Source organism: Prionailurus viverrinus, chromosome B4 (assembly GCF_022837055.1).
Source record: "Prionailurus viverrinus isolate Anna chromosome B4, UM_Priviv_1.0, whole genome shotgun sequence".
Lineage (NCBI taxonomy): Eukaryota > Metazoa > Chordata > Mammalia > Carnivora > Felidae > Prionailurus > Prionailurus viverrinus.
In genome coordinates, this window is record NC_062567.1 from 124,299,227 (window position 1) to 124,311,741 (window position 12,515).

At 48.2% G+C, this 12,515-nt stretch overlaps 1 protein-coding gene across 4 annotated transcripts in view; it reads left to right on the forward strand.

The window, feature by feature from the left end:
• The window catches only part of ABTB3 (ankyrin repeat and BTB domain containing 3), a 316,171-nt gene that overhangs the window by 26,028 nt on the left and 277,628 nt on the right, over positions 1–12,515 (forward strand). The gene's annotated exons all lie outside the window — the stretch shown is intronic.

A 12,515-nucleotide genomic window follows, 5' to 3' on the forward strand; every position in this document is an offset into this window, starting at 1 on the left:
TTCATTTAGTTCTTTCATTCACAGCACACACATATCTCATGCAGTCCTCATGGGAGTCCCATGAGTGTCCTTGGCCTGATTAGACCCAGTGAGGTCATGTGACTTGTCTAAGGTCTCATTGTCTATAAATAGTGGAATCATGACTCACACCTGGGGCTTTTGAAGTGGTTTGTACCTATTCCCACTCAACTGGCCCTGCACAGTGGAAGACAAAGGCCTTTGCTCTGGAGCAGGGATTTGACCGGGGCATGACATCGGTAACTCTGAGATCCCTTTTGGGTCTGAGTTTATGATTTTGGGAGAGATGGAAGGTCTAGAGTTAGGTGGGAGCAAGACAGAGGATTTTGGAGAAGCACTCCCACTGAGGAAAGCTAGGAGGTACATGAAGGGGTATCCCAGACCCGAGAATGGCCTTTGTGACGGTCCTGTGAAGGTATCCTATAGCCAGATCTCAGTTACAGGAAATATCACAGAACAGAAAGTCCTTCAAACTGAGACTGCTCCTAAATTTCAGACAATACAAAGTAAATGCAATTTTTACTAAAGACGAAGATGCTGGCTTCCCAGACTCTTTCCCCGGGTGCCTGAGAGTAAACAGCCAAGGCCACAGGATCACACCCCCATTCTGGTCCTGCAGGGAATGAAGAAAAATACATCAGGGCTCCCTGGCACCAGACACAAAACTGGAGTATTTTTATGTGATGTTTTTACAGTGACTGTCATAACCGGCAATATTCCTAAAACTTACTGGGGATAATCGTAGTTTTATTTCATCCCTGTAAAAGTCTTTTGTTTAGAGTAGCATGTAATATTCTATAAATTTCCATGTAAACTCTACCCTTCCGCTTTTCACATGGGCCAGGTAGTACCTTCAGCTGATGACTCAGGACATTTTGGCTTTATTTACTAAAGTAGTCCTTCTAAATTGGGGGAAATTAAATTCAATCTGAGCCAGTTCAACCCTGCAGAATTTTATTGAGCTGTGAGCCTCGCGCTGTTCTAGATTAGGGGATGTAAAACTAAATAAAATAGAGTTCCTGTCTTCAAGGGTGTTTCAATTCACTAGTGCTCAAGCCAAACTACCCCAACACTTAGTGGCTTAAAGCAACCCATTGATTTTGCTGTCAGCTTTGTGCGTAGGGATCTGGAAAGGGCTCGGTCGGGCAGTTCATCGCCGATGCACACGTCTGGCTTGCACATCCCTGGGGTTGCCAAGAGGTGGGCTAGAGGAGTCACTCCAAGATGGCTTCCTTACACACACGGTTTGGTGCCTTGACGCTTTTCCACCCGTCTCCACACAGCATCTTGTCTTCTGGGGCCTCTCCACATGGCTTGGACTAAACGCAGCATGGAGGTCTTAGGGTAATCGCCCTTCTGCCATGGTGGCTGGCTTCCAAGAGGTGGAAGGTGGAAGCTTCCGGTTCAGTTAACGGCTACATCCCAAACTGGTGCGGAGTCACTTTCACAGTTGGCCAAAAGGCACAGCACACAGCCCGCTTCCGAGGGATGGGGAGGAGCCCCACATCCATGTCGGGGAGTGGCAAGGTCACGTTGCAGAGGAGCACGTGCCACGGCACAGGTGACTGCAGCCATTTTGGTAAAATGCAGTCTGCCACAAGGACAGCAAAATGTGCGATTTAACAAATTATAACGCGGGAACATAACCCCAACCGTAACAGCACCAGCGAGTCAAAAGAGAGGGTGGGGTAATGGGCTCTCTAGCGGGGTGGGAAGCAGGGGGAAATGGTCAGAGACATCCTCTGCGGGAAAGAGGCAACTGAGTTGGGCTGTGAAAGATGAATGGTTTGTGCATTTCAGAGAGAAGGAATAATAGTATATGTGTGAAGACGTGTGGTGGGGTCCTTGAAGGGCTTACCTAGAAATACCCCCCCACCCCTGCACTTCATTACTTGTATTTAATTTTAGTTGGGTTTTTATGTTGTGTGTGTACATGTGTGTGTGTATCCATGCCCATATATATTTATTATTTTTCTTTAAACAGGGACCTCCATTCAGTCTTTCACTCAGCAGGTATGTTCTGAGCACCTAATGTATGCCAGAGAGTGTTTTAGGCGCTATGGCTGTAGTAGTGAAGGAAACAAAAGCGCTAAACAAGAGGGACTGTTCATGAACTTCAGGTCTGTGATGGAGGCCTGCAGTAAACAAATGGATGGTGATTCCAGGTAGAGACTGCAGGGGGTGCTCTTTTAGAGGGGGCAGCTGGGAGGCCTCTGGGGGTGGGGACCCTCAAGCAGAAGTGAGGGGTTTGGGCCGAGAGTACCAGGCGGAGGGAGCAGCCAGGGTGTGAACCGCTTTGGTATTTGCCCTCTACCTTGCAGTGTGGCTCTCTCTGTGAGCCTGCCTTGCTGCCCTGTGAGCTTTGTGAGGTCACGGGGCTGGAGTGGAGGTAGGACCCCCGCCCTGTGCTCTCTGTCTGCTCTGAGCTCAGAGGAGGGCGGCTGCAGGTGCGGGTGGTCAGTGTCTGGGCCTTGAGCTCCAGCGCCATGGTTTCTCAGGATAGTGAGCAGCCTGCTCTGTCCAGTCCCCTACCCCCGGCCCCCCGCTGTTCCTGGCACCAGGAGATTTGTTTTCACTTAGGGAGAACCTGGTCTCATCTACCGCATCAGTGTTGTTCCCAGGAAGCTGGCCCTTTCCCAAGAAGAAGAATGTGGGGCAGCAATCTCGCTAATAAGGAAGTGTGGCTGGGATTCCAGGGAGGGAGTGATGACTCAGAGTAAGGTGCATAGCGGGTTCCCTGGCCGCTCACCGTCTTGCATGCATGCATGCCTTCTTTCATTCATTCCCCAACATGGATGGAGCACGTAGATGGAAAGGTAGAATTTCACAGTCAGAGCTACCACCGCTAGCTGTGTAATCTCAGCAGGTTATTTAGCTTCTCTGAGCCTTTGTTTCTTCAACTATAAAATGGAAGCATGGGTATGATTTTTCAGAGTCGTGAGGATGAATTGAGAAGAAACCCTGGGGTTAAGATTGCCATAGTTGGCAAATAAAAAGGGTGCCAATGAGAGGATGTGGGGAAAGGGGAACCTTCTTGCATTGCTGGTGGGAATGCAAACTGGTGCAGCCACTGTGGAGAACAGTATGGAGGTTCCTCGAAAAACTAAAATTATAGATATCCTACGACCCAGCAATTGCACTATTAAGTATTTACCCAAAGGATACAAAAATACAGATTAGAAAGGGTACATGCACCCCAATGTTTATAGCAGCATTGTCAACAATAGCCAAACTATGGAGGGAGCCTAAACTGTCCATCAACTGATGAATGGATAGAGAAGATGCATGTGTATGTATGTATGTGTGTGTGTGTGTATATATATATATATATATATATTTATAAAACGTGTGTGTATGTATATATAATGGAATATTACCCAGCCATCAAAAAGAATGAAATCTTGCCATTTGCCACAACGTGGATGGAACTAGAGTGTATTATGCTAAGCAAAATAAGTCAGAGAAAGGCAAATGTCATATGATTTTACTCATATATGGAATTTAAGAAACAAAACAGTTGAACATAGGGGAAGATATGGGGGGAAGAGAAGAGAGGGAAACAGACCATAAGAGACTCTAATGATAGAGAACAAACTGAGGGTTGACAGAGGGGGGTGGATGGGAGATGGGCTAGATGGGTGATGGGTACTAAGGAGGGCATTTTGTTGTAATGGGCCCTGGGTGTTGTATGTATGTGATGAATCACTCAATTCTCCTGAAACCAACATTGCACAGTATGATAACTAAAATTTAAATTAAATTTAATTTTTAAAAAAATGGTGCCAAAGAAATTTTGAATGTCAGATAAATAAGGATTATTTAAAGTTTATTTGAGAGAGAGAGAGAGAGAGAGAGAGAGAGAGAGAGAGAGAGAGAGTGGGCAGGTATGTGGGAGGGGCAGAGAGAGAGGGAGAGAGAGAATCCCAAGCAGGCTCTGTGCTGTCAGCACAGAGCCCAAGGCAAGGCTCTGTCTCCTGAACTGTGAGGTCATCACCTGAGTGGAAATCAAGAGTCAGACACTTAACCGACTGAGCCACCCAGGTGCCCCAGGAATATTTTTTACTGTAAGTTATGTCCTGAATATTGCATGCGTATCTAACATTCAGGTTTAACGGTGCATTTGGTATTGTAGTTGGCAATCCTACCTGGGGATAAAGATGCAGGGGGAGATGCCTGACTTTGAGAAGCATATCCTAGTGGTGGGACAAGCATGAAGAACAGAATTGCAGTGCAGGGCAATGTGAGAGGTACCATGTCAGAGGTATAGACAGAGTGCTGTGGAAACACAGACAGTGCCCTTCAGGCTCTTAAGAAAAACATCCAGACTCACTCTTGCTGGTATGCTTGTTGACCATCCCCAGTGACCGTGGGATTAAAGCCATGAGAGCACAAAATGCATGTGCATTAGGTGAGGTAGAGTTCCTGTTTGCTTTCCATCCAGTAATCCAGGAAAATGAACTGTTTTCTTTCCTCTCAAAGCAAAGGGTGGTCTTTGTTGATCAGGAAACAGACAATCTATTTCTTCTACTCCTTTTCTATAGGCCATTTTAGAATAAAATGAAATTAATTTGGGGGAAAAATCACATTGTTCCCCGACTTTATGGGATGTGCGTCCCTCAGATAAAATGCTAATAATTCATTATTCTGCTTCCCTGGAGATCTAGAGGTAAATTTGCGATGTGCCACCCAGAGATCTAAAAGGAGAAACACAATTGGAGCCTTTGGTTCCAAAATAAAACCTACCCAAAGCTGCAAGCATCAAGATACTGGGGGAACAGGTTGGGAATATTTTTAAAAAGGTGCTATCTGCCAGACGTTCTGGTCTTCCCTTGCAAATGAATGACCTCGTATGGAACATGGTCTGATCCGCATTATTAAAGCCTCCCTCTTCTTTCCCAGACATGGAAGGGGATATTTTAGATTGAGGGGGGTTGTTTGAAAGCCCTGAAAGTCCTCAGTTTGCTTTTAGTGAGATCTGAGTTGTGCCTTGCACAATAGCGAGGGATGGGAGGGAGCCAGAGGTAGGATTTGTGCTGAAGAGATTGGCAAAGGGGAAAGCCTGGGCCTGGGGCCCAATGGGGGCAGGGAGGGGAAGGAGGGTGCATCATGGAGATACGAAGCATTATTCAGTTACAGGATTCACAGCTCATTTTAATTGATTAGCAAGTGCCAGGCCCTGTGCTAAGTACTTTTCATGCTGAGTCTCTTTCATCGCTACCCACACATCACGCAGTATGTTCCCCCAGTTCCCATTTTACAGATTGGAGACCCAACGTGTTTGAATCACCCGCCCACGGCCACACAGCTAGTAAGTAGCCCTGGGCCTTCTGATTGCAATGCAAATCCCTGGGCTTAACCGCTGTGTTCCACCGCATTTTGCCATCAGACTTTCTCCTAAAAGAGCATCCCTTTTGCTGCGGGTTTTTTTTTCTCTGCCTGCTGTAGCGGGTGGAGGGTTGGCTTGGCCTCTAATGACCGCCTGCGTGTGAGCTGAGGAAAGTCATGGGCATCCGCCTCCTCCTCAGTAAAATGATGGTCCAGCTGAGTGAGCAGGGGCCCTTTCCCCATCTGAAATTCTGTGTCCTACTCATTCACCTCTTCATTAGTTGATTGATTGATTCATTCATTCATTCGGTAAATATCTCCCTCATGCCAGATATGTGCTCCAGATACACTGGCAAAGAAGCAGCTGGCTCCTGCCCTTGCAGAACTTGGGGTCCAGGGGACAGACAGCTGAGTAAACAGGCTATTATGGTACAGGGCGAAGAAGGGTATCAGGAGGGAGGCATGTGTTTGGCATGGTGGGGTCAGGTGAGGCTCTGGTGAAGGGAGGGACATCTAAGGTGAGAGCTGAAAGAGGTGCAGGCGTTGCACAGTCTTAGAGGGAGCAGTTTGCGCAAAGAGAGGGCACACATGGAACACTTAGGGAATCCAGAACAGTGCCGACTGTCTGGACAGAGGGTGGAGTGCAGTGGGAGGTGGGGGGGTGGGGCGGCAGGGGGAGGGCACAGCGAGGGGTGGGGCGTAGCCTGGAGGAGGAAAGGCCTGCAGAAATAGACCAGGGTCATGTTGAGCAGGACCTTAGAGGCCCCTGGCAGGAGGTTAGTGTTTGTCCTCAGAGCAGTGGGCAGATAGTGAAGGTCAGGATTGCCCTGTACAGTTACCCAGGTTGTGTCCTGTACAAGGGTGCCAACTAAGGGGGTGCCTCAACTCATTAAGGCATGGGCCCCAGGACAGGGCCTATGCCTGCCTGGAGGAGGGCGCCTTTTTCTCATTTTCATCAAGGAGCCTTAAGGGCCGACGCTATCCTCGGTATCAGGAGAATGATGTGATCAGATTCCTGTTTTCAAGCCTTTTCTCTGATTGTGGGACTTTTGGGGTGAAATCAGGCCCGGGGAGGAGACTGGCAGAGGCTGTAGGCAGAAATGAGATGATGGTAGCCTGGGGAGACAGCTGAAATGGAGAGAAGGGAATGGGTTTGAGAGACACGGAGGAAGTCTGTGGCCTGTATGAACCACCTGGTTCTCATTGCCTCCTGTGAGTTAGTGAGATGAGGAAATTATTTCAGGAGCAGAAACACTGAATCTTGGAGGAATGCAGCCTGGAGGATAAGTGTTTTGCCCCCAGGCTATTGAGAGTGCCGGAGTTGTGGTGTGGTCTCCCTCTCTTCAGCTCCAGCTCAGATATTTGATCCTGGCCAGGCTGGAGGCCAAGAGTCAGGAGACCCAGGAATTCAGCTCATCTTAGGCTGCTCGTCTGCGTTTCCAAATGGCTTTCTCCCTGCCTCTCTTTCATTACACCCTGATCCCCAAACATTTGTGGAGTGCCTGTTGAAGTGACTGGCTCTGAGCGATAGAGCACCCTAAGGCACCGTCTCAGCCCTCAAGCAACTCACCAGTGGGGCAGTAATGAGCAGACAGGTGACCATTGAAGACTGCCTGAGAGAGGTGCCCAGGGAATGTTTCAGATGATCAGTGTGTAGGGAGGCAGAGCACAGTGGTTACTGACGTGGGATCTGGAGTCAGACAGAACTCGGTTCAAATTCGGAGAACACTTCCTAACTGTGATCCCAGGCAAGTCACATAACCTCTCTGAGCCTCCGTTTGCCCAGAGTAAACTGGGGAAAGTAAAATGCAGAGACGAATACTTAGTAGTTTGTCTTAAGGATTAAATAATTCAAGGCACGTACAGGGCTTAGCACAGTGTCTACGAGAGGGTAACCGTTTTTCATATTGATTGGGATGGGCCAGTTTATTTGCATCTTTGACGTATGGTCCTGTGAGTTTTGACAAATGCATGGTCAGGTAACCAATACCGCAGACAAGAGACTCTTCTGCTAACCTCCCCTCAAGTTCCCTGGTTTTATCCCTTTGTACTTAAGACATCCCCATACATTGTTTTTAATTTGGGGTAATTTATTATCTCTTGGTTTTTGTAACAGCTTTTTTTTTTTTTAATGTTTTTATTTATTTTTGAAGAAGAGAGAGAGAGCACGAGCAGGGGAGGAACAGAGAGAGAGACACACAGAATCTGAAGTAGGCTCCAGGCTCTGAGCTGTCAGCACAGAGACCGATGTGGGGCTCGAACCCATAAACTGTGACATCGTGACCTGAGCTGAAGTCGGACGCTCAACTGACTGAGCCACCCAGGTGCCCCATAACAGCTTTTTTGAGATATAATTCACATACCACACAATTTACCTGTGTAAGGTATACAATTCAATGGTTTTTAGCGCACATATTCACAGAGTTGTATGACCATCACCACAGTCTGTTTCGGGACGCCTTCATCCCCCCTGAAGGAAGCCCTACACACAGTCTGTTCCCTCTTCCTGTGTCCTCCTCCCCTGCCCCAGCCCTTGACAACCAGTCATGTACTTTTCGTCTCTAGGATTTGCCTATTCTGGGCATTTGGTACAGGTGGAATCCTATACAGTCTGGGCTTTTGTTGACTGGCCTCGTTCACTGACCAGCAAGTCAAGGTTCCTCTGTGTCGTAGCATTTATATGTACTTCATTCCTTCTTATGAATGAATAATGTTCCATTGTTTTGTTTTGAGAAACAGAGAGGGGTTGGCGAGGAGAGGGGGCGAGGGAGAGGGGAGGGTGAGAATCTTAAGCAGGCTGCACTCCCAGTGCGGAGCCTGACCCGGGGCTTGATCCGCCAGCAGGAAGTGAGATCATGATCTGAGCCGAAATCAAAGTCGGAACTTAACTGACTGAGTTAAGGCGCCCTATGAACAATCTTCCATTGTGTGGATGTGCTGTATTTGGTTATCCATCTGCCAGTTGATAGACATTTGGGTTGTTTCTGCTTTTTAGCTATTGTAAATAATGCAGCTACGAACACTGGCATACACGTTTTTGTGGGGACGTGTGTTTTCCTATGGAATTACTGGGTCACAGGGTGACTTTCGAGGAACCGCCAGATTGTTTTCTACAGTGGCAGCACCATTTTTCAAATCCACAGTGTCTGAGGACCCCTTGCCACATCCTCGCCAACATTTGTTATTATCTGTATTTTTTGATGACAGCCAGGCTTATGGTTATGAAGTGATGTCTCCACGTACCGTCTCCACATCCTTACCTTTAACCCCAGGCAATCCCTGGCTTAGTCTCTGGCCCTCTGGTTTTGCCTTCTCTGGAACGTGAGAGCTGTAACCATACATGGGGCTGCCTTTTGCTTCTGCTTCGCGCACCTCGCATAATCACTTGAGATTCATCCGTGTTGCTGTGTTTTTCGCTGAGCTCCATTCCATTGCATGGATGTTTCACCCTAGGAGCCCCTGCTCTTATGCACAGCAAAGTTGGAGGGACCCCCTTGCCCACCTGAATCAAAGACTTAAGTCTCTGCCCTTGCCAGGGGTGTTTGGAGTTTGGAGGTCTTTTCCGAGGCCCTCCTGCTGGGCCATCCGTGTTACAAGAGACCCAGCCTGTTACAATTTCTGTGCTGTGGCTCTGACGTGCCACTCAGGGCAAGGTGCGGTGCCTTCACGGGTGGGCTGCAGCCCAGTGAGATCGGTGGGGCTGGGGCCCCGGGAACAGCTGCTGCTTGGAAGCCTGGGCTTCCACTGTCTGGCTGCCTCCTGTCTCATCAGGCCCCCCCCCCAACCCGCCCAGCTCCTTGGGCTCATAAATGAAGCCATCTTCTCATTCCCTTATCTGTTTTCATGGCTGGCTCTCCACTCAGGGCTTTGAGCACTTGCCGCTTCCCTCCCCCACCAAACCAAAAGTGCAGCAGTTTTCCAACCGTCTATTACAGGCACAGGGAGAATAGGATGGCATGATAATAAAATGACAAGGAATCTGCACCTACAAGGTTAATTATCTACATCAGCATCCATGAGGTAGACATAATCACTTTATACAGGAAGAAATCAAGGCCCCGGGTGAGTAAATAACTCATTCAGAGTCACCATGCTGGTAAGCAGCAGGACCAGGATTTGAACCCCCAGTGTTTCATTCACTACCAGTGTGTCTGAAACCTCAGTCATTTGCATGGCACCTCCATGAGTTCCTTCTACCCCCTGTGCTTTATCTCACATTTTTATTGTAATCAACGTCTCACGAACAGGTTTTATTTATCAAATACACATCTACTGCCCAAATGCATGTGACACAGAGGGTTTGATGTGCTAGTTGTATTTTTTTTAATATATACGAAAATAAACACATAACCCAGAACAAAAGTGTTTATCTGCATATCACATAAAACCAGCTCATGTCCACCAGCGATAGGTGGGCCGCGTTGGCAGAAGCGAATGGCGTGGTGTGCAGTGAGCTGTTTACAGGTCTTTTCTCCCTCGACGGGGAGTTACAAGTAGGCTGGGCCTGTGTTTTCTTTCTCGTGGCATCCTCAGCACCAGGCACTGTAACAGACCCATCACAGGGACTTGCCACATCATTAATGACTCAGCAACAGAAGGAAGGGAGGAAGAGGGGCACAGTGAAGAGTGAGTGGCTTGTCCCCCTTCCTTCCTGAGAAGACTGGAAGGAAGCCTCTTTCCCTGAGCCTTGAGAAAGGAAGGCTGGCAGGGGGCTGGGTCCTGGCACCAGGGAGGTGGGGGGTGCGTAGAAGCAATGATGGCCTGAGCCGTCGTGGAAGTGTTGGGAAGCTGGCAACACATCCATCCAGCCCCCCTCGCTTGTGGCCTGTGGGACTGTGGGTACTCTCATCTTAACCACTGTCCTTCCTGCTTTGATCCCTGAATGTGGGGAAGTCAGCCAGTAGCTGGTTGTTTCTCAAGTCAAAGGTCTTCCTTCCCATCCTGTGTGCCACCTGCTGCTTTCCCCCCTCCTCCACCTGTGCTCGCCAAGGCCGACGACACTCCAGACAGATTCCACACCATCTCCTCTGAGGAGGGCACAAAGCAGCAGTCTCGGGAGCAGTCCACACCACAGAGCTGTGTTCCATATTTGGATAAGTCGGGAGATCTTGTAGTCAACCAACCAGTCGGCATTTATTGAGGACCTACTATGTGCCAAGCACTTGGCTCAATGGCCCTGAATTCTCTCCTACTTTTTATTTTATTTTTTAATGTTTATTTATTTTTGAGAGAGATTGAGACAGGAAGGGGAGGGGCAAAGAGAGAGGGAGACGCAGAATCCGAGGCAGGCTCCAGGCTCCGAACTGTCAGCACAGAGCCTGACGTGGGGCTTGAACCCATGAACTGCGAGATCATGACCTGAGCCAAAGTCAGATGCTTAACTGATGGAGCCATCCAGGCTCTCATGAATTCTCTCATACTTTAGAATCAGACCCTCTAGACATAGGCACTGAAGCCAGAACTTGATTTCTGAGCTTAAAAGGAAAAACAGGGATGCGTGGGTGGCTCATTCAGTTAAGTTGTCCAACTCGTGGTTTTGGCTTAGGTCATGATTTCACAGTTTGTGAGTTCAAACCCCATATCGGGCTCCACACTGACAGTGCAGAGCTTTCTTGGGATTCTCTCTCTTCTTCTCTCTCTCTGCGCCTCCCCTGCACCCTGTCTGTCTCTCTCTCTCTGTTTCTCTCAGAAATGATAAATACATTAAAGAAAAGGGGGGGGGGGCAAATATTTACTGAAGCCCAGCCGAGGTGGAATTTGAATTTATTCTTGAGAATACACAGATAATAAGTTCCTGCCCTCAAGGAGTTCAGGGGATCCAGGGGAATCTTCCTGAGTTACAGCTTGGGAAGTTGCATGTGCATTTGTCAGTGTCTTGAAATGTCACTGTATTTGTACCCTTAGACAGCCAGCATATTACAGGCAGGCAAATGTCGTTCATGAATTCAGCCAGTAGTCATGGAGCGTCTTTTGCAAGGACAGCAAATGTCTGGCACACCTGTGCTTCTGTCCCTAACAGCTACTCCGTGGCAGGTGTCCTGGAGATGGCCTCAGCATCCTTCAATGTCCCAGGTATTCGAGTTGGTATCTGAAGGGAAATCTAAAGCCTCTGCTCTGTTACTTGAAAGGCAGTGGGGCCAAAGTGTCCTTTGTTTCCCGAAACGGTGTTCAGAGCACCGTCTGGTGCCTTACAGGCTGCGTGTCATCCAACTCCAGGCCGCCATTCACCCAGGCTGCCCTGTGCTCAGCAGCTTATGGTCCACCCTGCAGGGCCCTGATGGGGTAGGAGATGGTAATTGAAGTTTCTGAGATTTAAGGAAAAAAAAGTTTATTTAGAGAGAGAGCGAGTGAGCAGGGGAGATACAGAGAGAGAGGGAGGGAGCGAGAATCCTAAGCAGGCTCCACACCACCAGTGCAGAGCCCGACATGGGGCTTGAACCCATGAACCGTGAGATCACGACCTGAGCAGAAACCAAGAGCCAGAAGCTGAACTGACTGAGCCGTGCAGGCACGCCAAAGTTTCTGAGCTTTTAAAACTCTTACTTGGCAAAATAACAAAGTTGGCACCCGTGTTGTTGATCTACAACTATTGAAAGAATTTACTTGTCTGTAAAATCCCTTCCTTCTTTGCTTCCTCTGCCTTCCCCGTTCTCTCTGCTTCCTTTCCCCCCCATCTCTCCCTCCCTTCCCTCTATGCTTTTGTCATTCTCTCTCTTTCTTCCACAAATATTAGATTACCTACAGTATGCCAGATGCTATTCTGGGATGCAGCAGTAAATCCAAGAAAAATCCCTGCCCTCATGGAGCTTACAGTCTAGTCAGAGAGACAGAGACAAAACCAATGATGTAAATATATAGTATGCTATGTGAGGATAAGTCCTACAGAGAAAAATAAAGCAGGGAAAAAGCCTCACTGAGAGAGTGACAATTTAGTAAAGATTTTCAAAGAGGTTAGGGAAGAGCTATACAGATAACAGGGGAAGAGTCTTCTAGATAGTGGATATAGTATGTGCAAAGGCCCTGAGGCAGGTATGTGCCTGGTATGTTTGAAGAATAGCAAGGAGTCTGGCTGGAGCGTGTTGAGCAAGTGGAAAGTGTAGATGAGTTCGGACGAGTAATGGGGGTAGGGGCCAGACCTTGGAAGGTCTCAAATAATGGTTCTCAAAATTTAG